We start from the raw sequence: 16518 nt of genomic DNA on the forward strand, positions 1-16518 counted from the left end.
ATGTTACCGGAAACGGTTTGAAGCTGTCGTCATTCGTCAGTGTATTTGTCTTACAAGGGCAGTCGAATGTAATCGCGTTTCCGAATACTTAAGTTTGCATCAGTGTAATATTATTCAATACCTAATAAAAGTAAAGCAAAGTACACCGACTAGTATACTACGTGTAATAACAGTATGCTATTTTTATAGATTGGATAAATGAATACTATCCGGAGTTAATTATAGAAACATGCGGAGATTACGTGTCTGGACCGAGACATAAGGTCATATTCGTCACCCTTTCTGGTTTGCTTGGAGCCTTTAAAAGAGAACAACTTCCTGTGCAGTATATTGAGCAACCCGCGGAACAGATTGTTACGGTCAGTCCGAATGTTCCACATTGTGCGTTCCAGCTCGGTCAGAACGTCGCTATCGCTGTTAACTTTGCTGATCTCCACGTCTTCCCCAATGTAGTGATTACGCCACGGGCGGTTATTCAGTGCCGCCATGATTGACAGAATACGAAAAGTTTGAAGGCGGCGCATGTTGCTGGACGCAAGCCCCCTTCTGGGTTGGCTTGTGGACTGGACGGAAAAATGCTTCCCAAATCAATCCGTAATTGGTTCAGACAGAATGATGTCTTAAACAGCGGACCGACACAATCGGGGACATGCTTGCGGACTACAATTAAAACGACAGATGTAGATCCAACGGACGACAGTGACACAGAGGCGGAAGTGATTCACGTGGATGTTTTGCAGCATTCAATTGCCGCTACTGCCCGATACGGTATCCGTCGTGCTGCCGTATCGTTGTTAGTTCCCGCTCAGGAGCGTCACATTGTCGGTGTCCGTTTCGAAGACCCAGTGTTTATTGTGGATACGGCATTGAAACTACGACTTGCCAAGACAACCGCTGATCAAACCGGCTGGATCCTTACCGGCTTGTTGACAAAGTTTCGTCAGCCGGACGCCAAATGAGCGATGATCTATTGGAAGAAACCGGTGAAGATGCACTACGCATTTTTATTACTGATGGTAAATATTTAAATAAGTTATACATTTTCGGCTAATTGCTACATGGCCTTCAGCCTAACTTTGATGCTATAATTACAGATGTGCAGCGGTTGGCATTTGGCGTTAAGAGGAAGTTTTCACATGATCTTCACATGCGTGGATCCGCATTTCAAGCCCCGTGGTGTAGTGTTCTCCTTACCCTTCGGATGTCGAGTCTTTGTTCGAGTAGCACTGGACAGTCAGCCAGACAACGATGTGCACGGAAGTTGTTGAAGGTAAAAATGAAAGAGGTTTCCGCTGCGGATGCGGATTCGCAGCTGCGCGCTCTAACGGATTATTTACAGGCATTCACAGGAACGCTTTCCCCTGGGTAATGTCTATCGTAACGGTAAGTGGCCGTGCTGTTTTACACAGAGCACTGTGATCATGTTAGTCGAACTAAATAGCCCAGAAATTCTTTTCTCAAGATAATGGACGAAGATGTGATAAGATACCCAGGATGTGGGTTTTGCAGATGCGGATGATGTGTTCATCAACAGTGTTCCCTATAATGTGTTATCGGAAATTCTACAGAAAGCCGGATGTGGTGTCTCAACTGCGGATGCAACGGTCTTCGCGAATTTCGCAAATTTCGCGAATTCGCGCCGTCAACAATTGCCCATCACCAAGGCTGCGTAAGGGCTTAGAAACTTGGACAAAAATAGATCTCTACATGACCTTATGTGAAAGTTTTCCTCTTTTCATTGGTTTCTGAATCTCCAATTGCAAATTTATTAAAGCATTCTCGAATAAATCCTATTGGTTAATCCGAGCCATTGAAAAGCGCTTTTACAATATGTTTGTAAAATATTTACGAAAATGGTTGCAAATTTTCATCGTCTAGTAGCTGGTTGTTCGTACACGAATAATCTGTTGTCTTTGTATTTAGCGTTTGTATCCTGTGGATGGATCTGCTTGTGCTGGATCGCGTTGGTGGCCAACACATAGTGCTGGATTTACGCTGGCGACATCATAGTTCCCTGTCAGGCGAGAACGGCGAAGCAGAAGCGTAAATGGACGCTACAGAATTTGTCTACTTAAATAGACGACTGGGGGATGGCACTCGTGTGTTAACACTGTTCGCCGATAGTCACGACAACCTTGTTGATCGAGTGTGGTTGGTAAAAGCCGCGTTTTCGGATAGAGAAATTTGCCTCCATCTTCTTATCATAAAGCTGGACAGTCCGAGCGTGGCTGCCCCACCGTTGACTGCCTGGTTTTCATTCGCACCTTCACTTACAACCAAGTGCGAGTTTGTTCAGTGCCGTGGTACAGCAACCGACGATAAGCAACCATGGAAGCAACTGCTGCCTATGACGTTTCAGCGGCGTTGTAATTATCCGTGAGAAGGGTGTTGTCGCATGGAGAGGATCTGGTCCTGGGTAGGAAAAAATGTTCGTTTATGCATGGGTTCGGCGTGCCGGCACCCCATGATCCGCTGATTGTTCTGGCTGTGCGCATTGATAGTTGCGGTCTACCTGCCCAGCGCATTCAAGCCTACTTGGCAGCGGCGAACTGCGGGGGCAGGGAATGTCGTGTGAAATGTGGGGAATGTCGTTACGGGGAATATCATGTGAAAAATGGTCGCGCTGCACAAGCGTTGGATGGAGCAGTATCTAGATCAGTGGCAATGCGGTACTCGCCTGCTTCTCCAGTTGTAAGTGCTGCTGTTGTAATGGTCACATAGACAAAATGTAGACGCTAACAGATCAAATTCTCGCACCTCAGGTTTGACACATTGCACCAGGATGACGACCCAAACAGATGGGAGACATGGGATCTGCATATGCCGAATCTGCCAGCGCTTAGCCGATTGACCATTGCAATCCTAACCAACTGCTATTAAAAATATGCGGTACTCACTCCAGTCGCTTTGTTTGTATTGGACCCTCCAGTCGTTGTATTAGAAAAGGGTTCATTTTATTATGAATGGTATCCTAAGTAATTTGGCTCGCAGTCTGATTTTGCCGTGTTTTTTGTGCATCTTTTGGCAATTTTCAGTCAAATAATGGTAGTAATCTGTTTTCTTTTGTTCGAATCGTCCTCTCACTGTTTATCTTGCCAATAAATAATGGTTTAGATTCCGCTCTTACAATTTTACAATTTTTTGTTTTCCATTAATCCTATGTACGCCTTTTCCATGTACGCGAAGGCTTATAGGACCGGAAGTCTTCTGAGACAGGCGTCAGTTGTTGTTTCGAATCTTGCCAGGAAAGACATGAGCGGTAAATAAAGTGTTCCGCTGTGTTGAAAGAACATTATTTTGGCGCAAGCTAATGTCTATAGTCACCAGGACAGACTGCGATAGTAAAGCGCATCCTGTAATTCCAATGCAATGGTTGTTTTAACACGTATTTTCTTCCAATACTATCCACGCACCCGAAAAACGTTTCCGCAATAGGATCCTATACACAGAATCGTATTCAAGCATATAAAGAACAGAGTATACCCTTCCAGAGGGTCAACAAGCAGTTTTCAGCGAAAGTAATCAGGTTCTGAGACAGCCTCCCAACCTACCAGCAATATGAATTCAGGTCAACACTAAACAGTCGTTTGAATTATGTCCTTTCATTTGTAGTGGAATTGTATTCTGAAGCGGTGGAGCGTCTATGCGCGCTATATAAGGATATTGCGGTGTCGTGGACTCTGCTATCGTGAGCCTGGGCGGAAGAAACATCTTAGATTCTTGCAATCTGTATCATTATCGAGCTTACTTGGAATCCTTGTTCGGCTTCACAAAAGAAGCTCAGAAATCTCAACTCTCATTGTCTGGTTTTTTGAATGGATACAAATCTGCATAAAGAGTTCACGCACTACGCGTAGGAAGAGGAAGTCGGGACTTCCCCACAGAAAAATTCCAGGAATGTGTTTCACAACGAAGGATCAAATATAAGACACAATGATTTGCTTAACTGTACACCGTTGCAATTGTTCGGAAAACTGCGATCTGTTACAGCAGGACAAACTTTTGATACCAAGAGTGGAATTCGCAATAACACTGGTCAGGAATAAAACGAACTGTTAATCTTTTGTGATAAGGGTGGATCGGCATCTAAAACGATGGTTATGCGGAATCCTAGTCTGAAAATAAGAAAATTCGAGCCTGCGCCTGATTTCTTAAACGCGAGACTAAGCAGCTGGTCTCAACGACTGCCAAATACCACCTTGAGCGTAATGCTCTTAGGTAACACTCTCTTCCAAAAGAATTACAGCACTCTGTCTGGTCGAACGTAGTTATGGGACAGTTGCCTAAAGTAATGTTTTTCGGCATTGTGCCCAGTAAAGCTTTTACTGGAACATACACAACGACGCCATACAACTTTCACCATTTTAATTTAAGTAATATATATGCTGAAATGGATGGCCAGCTGTTTTCGGCGCAAGCTTATAATTTAGCATACGAAAACGGAAGATCCATCCAAGGGTATGAAGGCCTACTAGACACTTTAGTGAGAATAAATGAGGGAGCTGGGGAGTTGGGATTTTACCGCTTAAGTTACAGCAAAGGTGGATTCTGCTTATATGGATTTTATTAACGCGAGGCCGTTCAGGCCGAGGCGCCCTGCCGCTTACAAGACATGGCAACTTCAACATCCATTTAAAATTCGGAAGAAACCTAGAAGAACACGTTACTTGTATTTGCATATTGGTTTTCGACAACGTCTTCGAGATAAATAACAATCGGCAAGTGCTGTTTGATTTCGCGCCTTAGTTAAGATACATGGATTCCAGCGAGATAACTAGCGCGTTAATGACCGACAAGAGAGTACGAGAGTGTTTCGTCGGTGTCTTTTCATACAATACTCTACCACATAAAGAATTCCCTGGGTTCTATATATCCAATACCAAACCATCTGGCCACCTTGGAGAACATTATATCATATCTTTTAGCCTAAAAAAAGGCATACTTGAGTCATAAGACTCATTTGGGCAACATCCGGAAAATTATTTTGATGACTTTAAAAAATGGATAGGAGAAGATTTTTGATTATGCAGAATACGGAAAAGCAAAGTACCGAAACCACAGTGTGTGGGCAGTACTGTATGTGTTTTATCTTATTAAGGGCGTATGGAATAAGTATACTGATATTGTGTCAGTTTTTACGAAAAACAGGTTTTTGAATGATAAGTTTGTTTGTAAATTTATTAATAAATTTTTTAAATTGATTACACATTTGAGAGATTTTAATTTCTTTAAAAATTTATTAAAAATGGATGAAGAATTCGCCGAGCGTATTTTGAAAATTGTGGTTGCTGTGTGCATGCTTGGTTCAGTTATGTGTTCATACATTCTATTATTTGTTAAACATAATATTAGCGATATCAGTGTGGAGGCATCAAGAGACCTTACTCAAGCTCTTTTCGCTACCATGTTAGCTGATGCGGCAAATATCAGCACGTTGCCTGATGTAACCACAATCGGTACTTTGCTGGATGGTTCCGGCAATTATAGCACTGTCAAGCCTTCATTGACATAACACGGCCTAGTGCCATTTAGGCTAGGGCTGCAGTGAGCAAGGGCTCGGTTTTTCAGTAAGCTTAACGTGGAAGAAATGGACGAGAAAGAAATGTTACTTACCAAACGGAGCGAATATTAACAACGTTTAGCTCTCGAAAAGGGGAGCTACAGTTTGAATTTTTGGCTCCAGATGAGATTAAAAGTCCAGATTACGCTCATAAAGACGACTTTCTGCTAACAATCGGAGAGCGTGGCGTCGTAGAAATTATCAAGCGTATTACTTTGGAAGGATTAAAGGACATAATGGTATTATACACCGGGAAAGCTATGACGTCATCGATGACGTCATTCGATTCAAAATTTTTTTCTAAGTCGAATGGTGATGGCCTTTTGGGAGGAAAAGGTCATCCCGAGGAGATGATCCCGAGGAGATTTTATGATTGCGGGTGGTGTACAAACCCGAGCAGCGATAGGCCCTTTCATTTGCGTCCAGATGTTGTTCAGGAGCTTCGCTTGCCGGAAAACAATCGCATTTTCCATAAATCATATTTACTAACAGTGCTATGAAAAACATTTCCTTACTTTCACCTCAGAAATTCGGTACCTCTATTGGCCCGGGACCAACATACCGCTGGTAAGCAGATATCCCTGAAATCGCAGTTAACCTCCGAAAAGATCTTACTGCAGTATTGTCCGTCTCCTCATATCACTGTGTCAGACAGCCAAAAGGTAGTGGATATTTTAGCTAAGGAATTCTGCCATAAATATCGCACCGATACGGAGAATACCAACAGTCGCCTGTTATCACAAACGTGCTTCCAATATTTTATTCTCTTTTGATCAGAAGAAAATTGACAATTTACAGTCTTCACCGTTTGCCGACGAAGAATAATACGGAGCAAGAGCCTCAGAGTTCGCGTGGAAGTATTTTTGTTGTGATTAGTTCAAAGGTTGCAAAAAGAAAAAAATGTATTTGATGATGTGGGTGAAAAGTCTACTCCACCAGTTTGGAGCAACCTTCATCTTTACGTAGCACTAACAAATATTTACCCCTTTGTGGCACTTCCACTTCGAATTATTAAGAGTTTCTTGCTCACTGGAGGCGCCATCGAAAGGGCGTAATGCAGCACGTTTAACATTGGATGACAATGCAATTATGTGTGACTTGATTTTGTCACTACCTACGAGCTGCGCAGCACCTACGAGCTCATACGAAAAACCGTATTCGTTTCTACATTGCGTCTCAACATAATTCGGCAGTGTTTGCCTTAAGGATTCCGTTGTTTATCGAACCGGGCGGTTGATGTTGAGAGATGGGCTTTTCTATCAGTCCAAACTCCGTCGTTGCCATCAAATGCTGCACCAAAATAAAAAAAAGTATGAAAATGTGATTGGTGTGTCAGTATAACTAGAATGGTTTGTTGGTTATTTCGATGTTTTTGCCCGTAACATGACAAGACTGTTCCGATAAATTGCGTTACGTATGTGTCTACTCATCTAGCGTGTCCATCAATCGCTTGATGAAAATGAAATTTATTATGTAGCGTTAGAATTGTTAATACGCCGGCTGCTTACTGCAAACGGATGTACGTCTTACAACCTGAAGAGTGCCAGGCCGTTTGCCAGCCAGTGCAGTGTGCTTCCTTGGCTGCTGTCCCGATACAATGCCTCATACGATGACTGCATATTTGCGCCATCCATTCCGAACATGACAAAAACAAGACGTTGTTCCGCCGAAAGCCAAAACAAATAGACTTAAATGTTACCCCATTTGTTGCAAACGACTGGACAGCGGATCCCCATATAAGTTCTTTCTTCCTTTCGACACATGCCGCGGTGCCGGGCTCATGGTCCCTGTCGGCTGGCGGCGGGGTGATTGCCTCGTAACGCGGGAGGTACTGATCTTTCTGCTTATTAAGATCTATGAATCCTTCCCGCACTTCAGGCACCTCGCCAGCTTCTCGCAGAATTCGGTCAACTCGGCGTTAACAGATGCCAAACTATCTTGAAAATCACGGCCCGGATCGGATGTTCAAGCGCGGTCCTCCGTTCGGCATCGCACAGAATCAGTTACCCATATCTGCCAGACTCACCGGGTTCAAATCCCACTGTGAGGATGGAATGTTGGCATCTTACAACTTCCTGCTCACATTGGAGAGCGCTATCTAGTCCTAGATGGGAATTCCGGTTGAGCACTTTCCGCCTGCCAAGAAAATATTTGCCGGTACGGCACCGAGAGAACCATTGCAGCGGGCGTGCTTCGCTTTATAAGAAAGTACATTTAGTGGCATCTGTTCGTTTTATCATACAACGATACAAGTATGCCCAAATAACTCCGCCAGACCTTATGCCGCGACGGCGGCCGTGCTTGGTATGTAGACCAACAAGCTTGCTATACCATTTTTGTCAGCTGCGGTGTGATAATCAAGGTGGTCAAACTGGACGTAATGAGGCAATCGCGGGAAATTTTGCCGACATCCATAGCTATCGGGATGCAGTTATCAAGAAGGATCTCTATCATCAGTGCCCTGATGAAATTGCCAACAATACCGATCCATAGGCTACCTCCCGCGGGATTTGCGAAATGGAATTTCTCCAAATCGAAGCCTGGTAAAAAGCGCTGGACCGACCTGCCAATGACACAAACTCGACTTGACCACCAATTTGCCGCTGCCGGAGTCAGTGGAATGGCATCACTTTTCCGATCGGGCATATGCAGCTCAGGATTGCATGAAGCCAGAGGATACTTTGTAGCCAGAAAAACTCACTTCTTTTGACCACCGGCCCTAACCAGGCTGTTCCTGGTAAGGAATAGATTTCCCATGGTAGCCTGGTCTGGGACAGCAAGGTCAGGCACCCGGATGTCCGACCAGTTTCTCCAAACTATGCCGGCGACCTTTACCGCCATTTACGTAACCAGCGAAAGGAAGAAACTGCAGACACGGTTGCCTTTCCTTGCTGTGCATCTGCGGACAGGCAAATGTATTGTGAATAAATTATGAAATAGCATAATGTCCACGAGTCCCGGCTACGTTCCCCGATCGCGCAGAGGGACTCGCTTTGAAACACGTGAGGCAGAGGACAGTTTCCACTGACATTACATAAAAATAGTTTGCGATTAACACGTTTACCGAACTTTGCCTGTGCGAAACTTTTTTTTATGGTACCTACAAAATTTTCCGGTCTACATTTTAACAGGACCTCTTACTGGTGGCGCCAGTCGCGATTTGAACCATTGATAAAGCAGATGAACATATCATTTTATGGCAAAAGTCATACTGAAAATTGAAATCTTTTTAATCGCAATCACCGACTAACTTGTTACCTTTTGCTAACTCTTGTCAGCCATAAGATATGAAGCCTCTGCGGGAAACATGAGCTAAGCTTGCTGCTAGTTTAGGCTCACTGCTCCTGGTGAGATCACAGCGGAGGGAAAAAGGGTGCCGAATGATGAAAATCCAGGGCATGCTGCACAGCAACACGCTCTTTTTTTCGACCAGGTTTCGTGGCGTGGCAGCGTTGGGTTATAAAATAAAGCTTTAAACGTCCGAACTGACAGGATGCTTAAATGATTTCTAAAATGGTGCACAAGTTCGATGGCGGCGGCCCGTTGGCATATAAATCTCTTGTCTTGTTGGGAGGAAAGGCGGATGAGCTGTATTTCGTAAAGGTAAATTCAATCGGTGAATAAATTCGATCGATCGGTGATGAAAATCAGCCAATGAATTATAATAATAAAGACGGAGTAAATAAAAATACACACTACACACCCGAATTGCCGAGTAAAAAAGACTAAAAGGCAAGTTTTTCAACGGTACGGCGAGGACCGTGTTGAACAAAAGCATGGACATAGACTTCTAGGTCAGTCTCATGAAGCCATCCACAGGTCATACAACAAAAATGCGGATGCACCAATCGAACATTTAATGATGAAATAAGCTCAGTTCTAAGTACTTCGCTATATTCTGTGACTAACGTTTAGCTCTAAAGTAACTCCAGCGCATTCAATTCGGAAAAATAATTTGTTGGAGCATTCGAACGATCACTGCCCTCATCATATGAGTCATTTGGAGGGATATGGTCATGAGGGCTGTTGGCCAGAGACGAGTCAGTGTTGTTGGAGTTGCTTTCATTTCTCCGGCACGTACTCTGTAAACGGTGAGTCCGACGTAACGTGTGACGCGGTACAGGTGAATCGCAGACTTTGCAGCAAGGAAGGTCGTAAAAGCTGTCAAAGTGTCGTTGAAGAGGTTGAGTTCTGTGGGATCAAGGGATCAATTTACCGCAAAACAGCAAACAATATAGGAAATTAAATGATGAATTTTATGCACATGATACGTCAATGTTTTTGATGAACTAATTTGTCAAGTACAGCGGCGACAAGCGTATTTTCAGCCCGTATTCCAAGTAACTGATGGAAACATTATTTTATTAACGTATCGAAGAAAATCCAAGATCAGATAATGTAAATCATAGAACTTGTTGAATGTCGTCATAATTTCCGATAACGGTCTTCAATTTTCACGCGAATAAACATGTCATGAACGGCATAATGGATTTTATAATCCTAACGACCGGTCGGAATATAAGTACAAGCGGGAGTGACGGAATTGAATCCAGGCAGATTGCAGTGAAAATAATAATTTTCGAACGTTTCCCGATTGATACTGTGCAAGAGCACTCCGAACTCATGACGACCTTTATGGAAGTTGAACTAAAATATATCATTCTTGAAAAAACCACTCTTCACCAAAATAACCAGCAATGGTAAAATACTGACAGAACAAATATTTGTTTTCTACTGATTTTTAATACTAACGTCGTCAGACTCAAGACTTTCCACTGGGCATTATTAAATATTTCGGACTGCTGATTTATACAATCACTGTCAGGCTCAAAACATACACATAATCCTAAAGAACATTTACACGGCGTCTCTGGATAAAGGTGTAGTAGTCAGCATTGTCATGCTGACTGCTAACAATATGTGAGAAGTTTTGAAATTTTGGTTTGGAAGTAGCTGGGAGGCGAATTCCCGGCGTAGTGCCACTGAGCGGCATGGGCCATAGAATCCATGCTTAGCCTACGTTGCTGCGTTGGTACAAAAACCAACTGGGGTCGGGAGCTGCCACAAAGATGGTAATATCTGTGATGATGGGATAAATGACGAGATAACTCACGATCCGACTCGCATAAATAAAAACAGTGAAATAAATCGCATACAATAGGAGGTATCCAAGGTTAGGCGTGACTAGAGTCTGCCGCGTGGATGATTTTTTCAATGTAAAAAAATCGAAGTATCCCTTAAACAAAGATCCACACACGCATAAATTCTTCCTGGGGTAAGGTAAATATGAAAGAGTAATAAGAACTGGAGTAGTATGCTTACCAACACAAAACACAAATATTTTGTTTCACTTAAAAAGAACTAGAGGATATAAAACGAACTTATTATTCTTCTTTTTCTGCCCACGGGAGACGGCGCATATCTCCCAATTTTTTTGGTTAAACAAAAAATATTATCGAAGACATTTTTTTCAGGAGAGGACGACTATTAATTCCAGGTGCGCCGGAGCACTGATTATGCCAAAAGTCGAGAGCTAGAGATCTTGCAACGCGATGAGCATCACTCACTAAAATGTAGGCTGATGGGCGCTCCTGTAGGAAAAGTTCCTCGTAAGTTGAAGGTGCTTAAGTGGCGTTTATTGGCGTTTCTGCAGTCTCTGCTACCCACGCTCCTGTTTTAGCAACAAATATTCCAATTTTTTTAGGCTTAGACAGTTTCGCTGCTTCAAAAGCCTCATGCATCAAAAATGACTTTCTGTAGAAATGATGATTTTCTTTATCTATCAACTCACTTTCCATTGCTTGAGTAATATTGACGGTTTTAAGATTAATATAAAGAATAAAGAACAAGGACAGAAAAACAAGCTGAACAATAAATTATTAATTCATAATGAAATGACTTTATGTACAACGAAAGGTCATCACCAACTGAAACTAATCTCACAATCCTTCATATAAATTCGTATTAAAAAACCACGCAGAAGGGTTAGGAATTGTCTTAAACTCCGCAAGAATAGCTGGATAATGAATTAACCAGTACTGTACACATTTATGCAACAACTGAGGACAATAACTGGTGAACTTATTCGAATGACAGGCCTCGGCATATATCGCTTGGTTTAAGAAGCGGGCGACTTTCTCTAAATCCATGGGTGTCGACAAATGTGGGCGGTACATTCTATATAAAGATGCATGCTGTTCGACTTGACGCTGTTTAGGTGCCAAGTCATGGAAAGTGCCGCAAAAAGGGCTGCCTATAAAAGGAAAATTAGGCGGTGGGCGCTTATGTTGATCAATCCACGAATCTACGTTGCGATTACAGTCCGCAAAATAATGTGTCATATTCATTCCAGCCATAAGGTGAGATAATGCGTCTGATTGGATATAGACATACGACATTCTAATATTATAATATTGACACTCCATACAATAAGATATTTTACCGGCCAAAATGGAAACAAACTGTGGCAAAGGCGAATAATTCTGAACATAAAATCATCGTATAGGTTGTTTTTGAAGCGGCTATATTAGGATGATTTTGTTCAGGGAAACGCCAAACATTATCGGGAGAACTAAAATAGTTGCACTATTATTGATTTCGGGAGGCGAACGAGCAATTTGAATATTCGGTGTAACTCAAGACTCAGCATATCTGCGAGCCTGCTCAGGCGTATAATGAGCACGACCAACATGAGGAATTTGTTGTGAATAAGGAAATTTTTTTCCGAGGACTTTTTTTCCACGTAGGCGATAATGTGGAAGTTTTTTCCACATTATCGCGGTGAATGACTGGTAACCAATGATCCCAATAAATTTTGTAGATCAATATTCGAATAAACCCGACTATTCACTCCTTGAATTCTAGAGTACCTATGGTTTCGCAGTACACCTGAAGAACTGGGAACTAAAGAATTCGAAGCATAAGCAAATTTAATCGATGAACCGTTAGAATTTGATCGAATGATACTAGGAGCAGGAATTGATGAGCTGCCGTAATATATAGAGTGACAGCTTCACGCACAGCAATGCGTTTATTGTCCCAAGCCACAAGAACCCTAGGGGCAGATACGGGCTCCCTGTCCTCAGCTTCTTTTACAAGAGGCTGCAGTAGTTTCTGTTCGCGTTCTTCCGAGCTGGGTTCTTCATCGTCGGTACTCTGGGTGACCGGACCGATGTACCCAGTACTGTCCTCGTCTTCGTCAACTGACTGTACATCAATCTCGTCCACGAAACCCCGCATATCCGGATCTGGGATAATTTGGTTATAATCAGCCATGATGCTCACCTTTACAGTTCCAAGAATTCAACTTTGACGCTTGCTAACAATTTCCATTGAAATTTTAACGACTACAAAATTTATGCTGCAGTTTTCTGCTTTTTCGATTTGATCTGCTAATCTTTACTTGTTGTTTCCTGTAGCTTTGTTAACCGCCTGTTTCTGGCAATGGCAGGTTCTTGCGAATTCCCTACTTGCGAAGTTCTGGTTCGCTTAACTGCACACGCATGCTCTTTTGATTTTAACTTAAATTTTAAATATCGGGAGCTTATAAAAGCTTCTAACCTACCAAACTTATATTACCATATTTACATGTTTACAATGTACCTCTAATCGGTAGTATTAGAACTTGAGTGTATACCCGTTCACTTGCCTGTATTGCACTGACAGTCTGCACATTCACTGTGATATTTCTGCAGGTATTCGGCCGCATCCAGACTGTAAAACCTGCATATTCAAGTAGTCTTCTTTGGACATCCTCGTTTTCTGAGATGCCTTCGGCGTAACAGGTATCCACATTCCGTGGTTCCCATTTGTTCGATATGCCACCTTTTGCCAGATCTGCTTCCGCTGCAGCGTTAGCGCATCATCAAGTGAGTCGTCGGATAGATATGGCGCGATCCGGAAAACTGTGATGCTTGAAAATCTGTCGTACTCTATCGGACGGGTACACGTTGTGGCGCTTGTACAGGTAGTCGAGAAGAAAACCGAAAAAAATCTTGAGCTGGTACAACGCATGAAGCAGGTCATTTGGATCGAACGGATCGTGGTTGTAGATAGTAAAGGAATCTTCAACCGTATGAAATTGTGGTGTATGGGTGATGTGATGACTTGCAGGGTTAATTTTGAATGGATAACTACAATAATAATTGTTTCTTTATTAAATTTGATGAAATGAATTTATTGATAATCGATGAGCGAACAGCCTTGTGGAAATTTTTTGACAATAATTTCGGTATAACAAGCAGCAAACTGGAGATTAATTTATTGTTCAATGATATAAAGAACTAACAGGAATGGAAAATCGCATGTAATAACTATGTTTCTGTGGAAGAGCGATAATTATGAATGAAAATTCATGCAACGATTACTGAAAAAAATTAGATTTCAAACCAGTGATCTAAGTTACTAAAGATATCGAAACGCATTTTGACGAACAATCGGCGCAGGACCATCGTAGTACCCAGAACCGTACTGCGTATGCGGACGGAAACTGATAGGCGTCGGTGGTGCCATATTCAGCTGATCATAGTGCGTTGAAGGAACGTTGTTGACGAAATCTTGCATAAACCGATGCTCCATTTGCTGACACTGCTTTTGCAGATGATCTACACGTGTTGGCTGATGCTGGTACATCGGCGATTCCACAAGGACTGGAGAACCAGTATAACGGTTCTCATCTACCAATGCAACCACGACTGTACGACTATAACAGTAAGATTCTACAGAACCGCATCTTACCGTATACATCAGATGCCGATCGGAAGCCACCACCACTTGGTTCGATGGCGTACTGCGGAACTTGCTGCGCGGGAAGGTAGGTGCCGTTCCGATTGACGTATCCCGAATGATGCGTCACAATCGCTGCGCGGCTGCCCAAAAAACCCGCATGCACTGCACTGACTAGCCACATAAGTGTTAGACGCATGCAGCCGATGGTGCACCAAAAAATCGATTTTGGTTAGCACCGGCGCCGCACAGTGCGTGTTAAAACCAAGTTGCATACCAAAATCGAATTTTTTCATTTTCATGAATGTACGCTAATGATTTTATCCCGTGCGACTGAATTAATAAACTAACTCACCCAAGTTTGGATATTTGGCATTTGGATGAGAGATGAATGGCTGAGTAAGCTTCGACTGCACAGACCGACGACGTTTGGACTTCTCGGGTGCCCCCCGTCGTTTTGGAGAAGTTGGCGGCGTGTCCGAAACTTGTCCACATCCGGTCTGCACGTATACATCGAGCTGGTTTTCTTTATTTTCACCGTCGCTGGCCAGGTCTTTTAAGATCTCATCCATTTCTTTGTCGTCTAGGAAATTCATAATCGGTTTTAGGGCGCGAATAGGATCGTACATATCAGCATTGCTGTTGACGGTCGGGACTTGATTATCAACAGTCCACACGTCACATCCGAACATGCCATATGGCGGATACTCCTGCTTCTTTGGTGCCGGTCCGAGAATCGCGGTGATACGTTGATAGTTCAATGGATCAAACACAACCCGGTTGAATTCTGTGTAGTAATTTATTAGATAGCCGAACTGCTCCGCCGTAACAACTTCAGCATAGACAGGGCTGTCGTCAGGACGGATGGGTACAAGATGGACAAAACAATCGTTAATGGAAAGAGTAAGACGATCGAAGCCGGTCTGGAACACAGTCTCCTCGAATTCCCGGTAGAAACTCAGCGAGAAGCAGAACGGTGACTTAGGACTGCCGAACAACGTAAGAACTAAGCGCTCTTTGGAGAAAGCCCCGTGCAGCTGTTCCTCTTGTGGAGAGAACAGCTTGTAGTATAATCCGCAGCAGCTCGACATCCCTTCCGGTGTGGGAAGAAGATATTCGTGCAGCGTAGGGGTTAACCAATGCCCGGAAGTGCAAAGTGTCCTTTGCAGTTCGAGGGCGGGACTGCTTCGGCCGGGCCATAGCTTAAAGCTTGACTTGTCTCAGGAAAGCAAATAGAACAACATGCGAGTATAACACTTTTAAGCTAAACACCGTTGGAACTGACGAAAAAAAATTTCAGATCCTTGTTGAACGTTAACTGAATTTTGAAAATTTGTGCGTGGACATTGTCCACTTGTTCCGTGCTTGACTGTATGTGTTACTGTGTGTATGTGCCACTAGGTTACTGATGCATTCATGCCATTGGTCGCTCTCAAATCTGTGTCACCACCGAGTACGCCTACCAATGGCAAGCGCATAAATGCAGCTGCCCTTGAAATTAATAATTGTATTATTTTGTAGATAAGCGCAACGTTCACAGCTGGGCATTGCACATCTACCTTTAGTATTTTTCAACAGCATTTCCTTTTTCATACCACCCAGTTCGGCCACGTACTTAACAACAGCAGACGCCTTATGGACGTTAATTTTCCCGTATTCAGATATCAGACATTCAACAATTTTTTTAGCATTTCGCATATTGGATTTGTGTTTGTAGAAATCTTTTGCATCCGATGCGCAGAAATACTTGGACTTCATAAATAGCTTAATTAACAGCGCCCGTACTGCATCGCTGACTACCAAATCAGACGGGATATCTCTCCCGTAATCAACGGGAACTGTCAGATCTGGTAACAACGCGTTACCATATTCGTCAAAATCGGCTTAATGGGAAAGGCGAAATCCCTGCTCAATAAACTCCTGATCGTAGTCGTACTCTTCCAGAACGTTCGAAGATGCACTATCGCGTGCATGCGGTGGTAGGCTGCGGGATCGCATATATGCACGTCGATTCCGACCATAAAACGTCTCCATACGATCCACTAGTTCACGATCGGTCTCGTTAAGATACTCCGAATGACGCTTCTGATACTCTTCAAACACATTCATCTAAAAAAATTTCGAATTTGGTATGCATTTATGATGCAACACATCACGAAAAATCGAAGTTGCTTACCAAAATCGAAGCTTTATTTTTATGAATTTTTTTAGTTTTCTCAAGTGCACTGCATATG

This window comes from Paramacrobiotus metropolitanus, unplaced genomic scaffold (assembly GCF_019649055.1).
Source record: "Paramacrobiotus metropolitanus isolate TYO unplaced genomic scaffold, Prichtersi_v1.0 Parri_scaffold0000017, whole genome shotgun sequence".
Taxonomy (NCBI): Eukaryota; Metazoa; Tardigrada; class Eutardigrada; order Parachela; family Macrobiotidae; genus Paramacrobiotus; species Paramacrobiotus metropolitanus.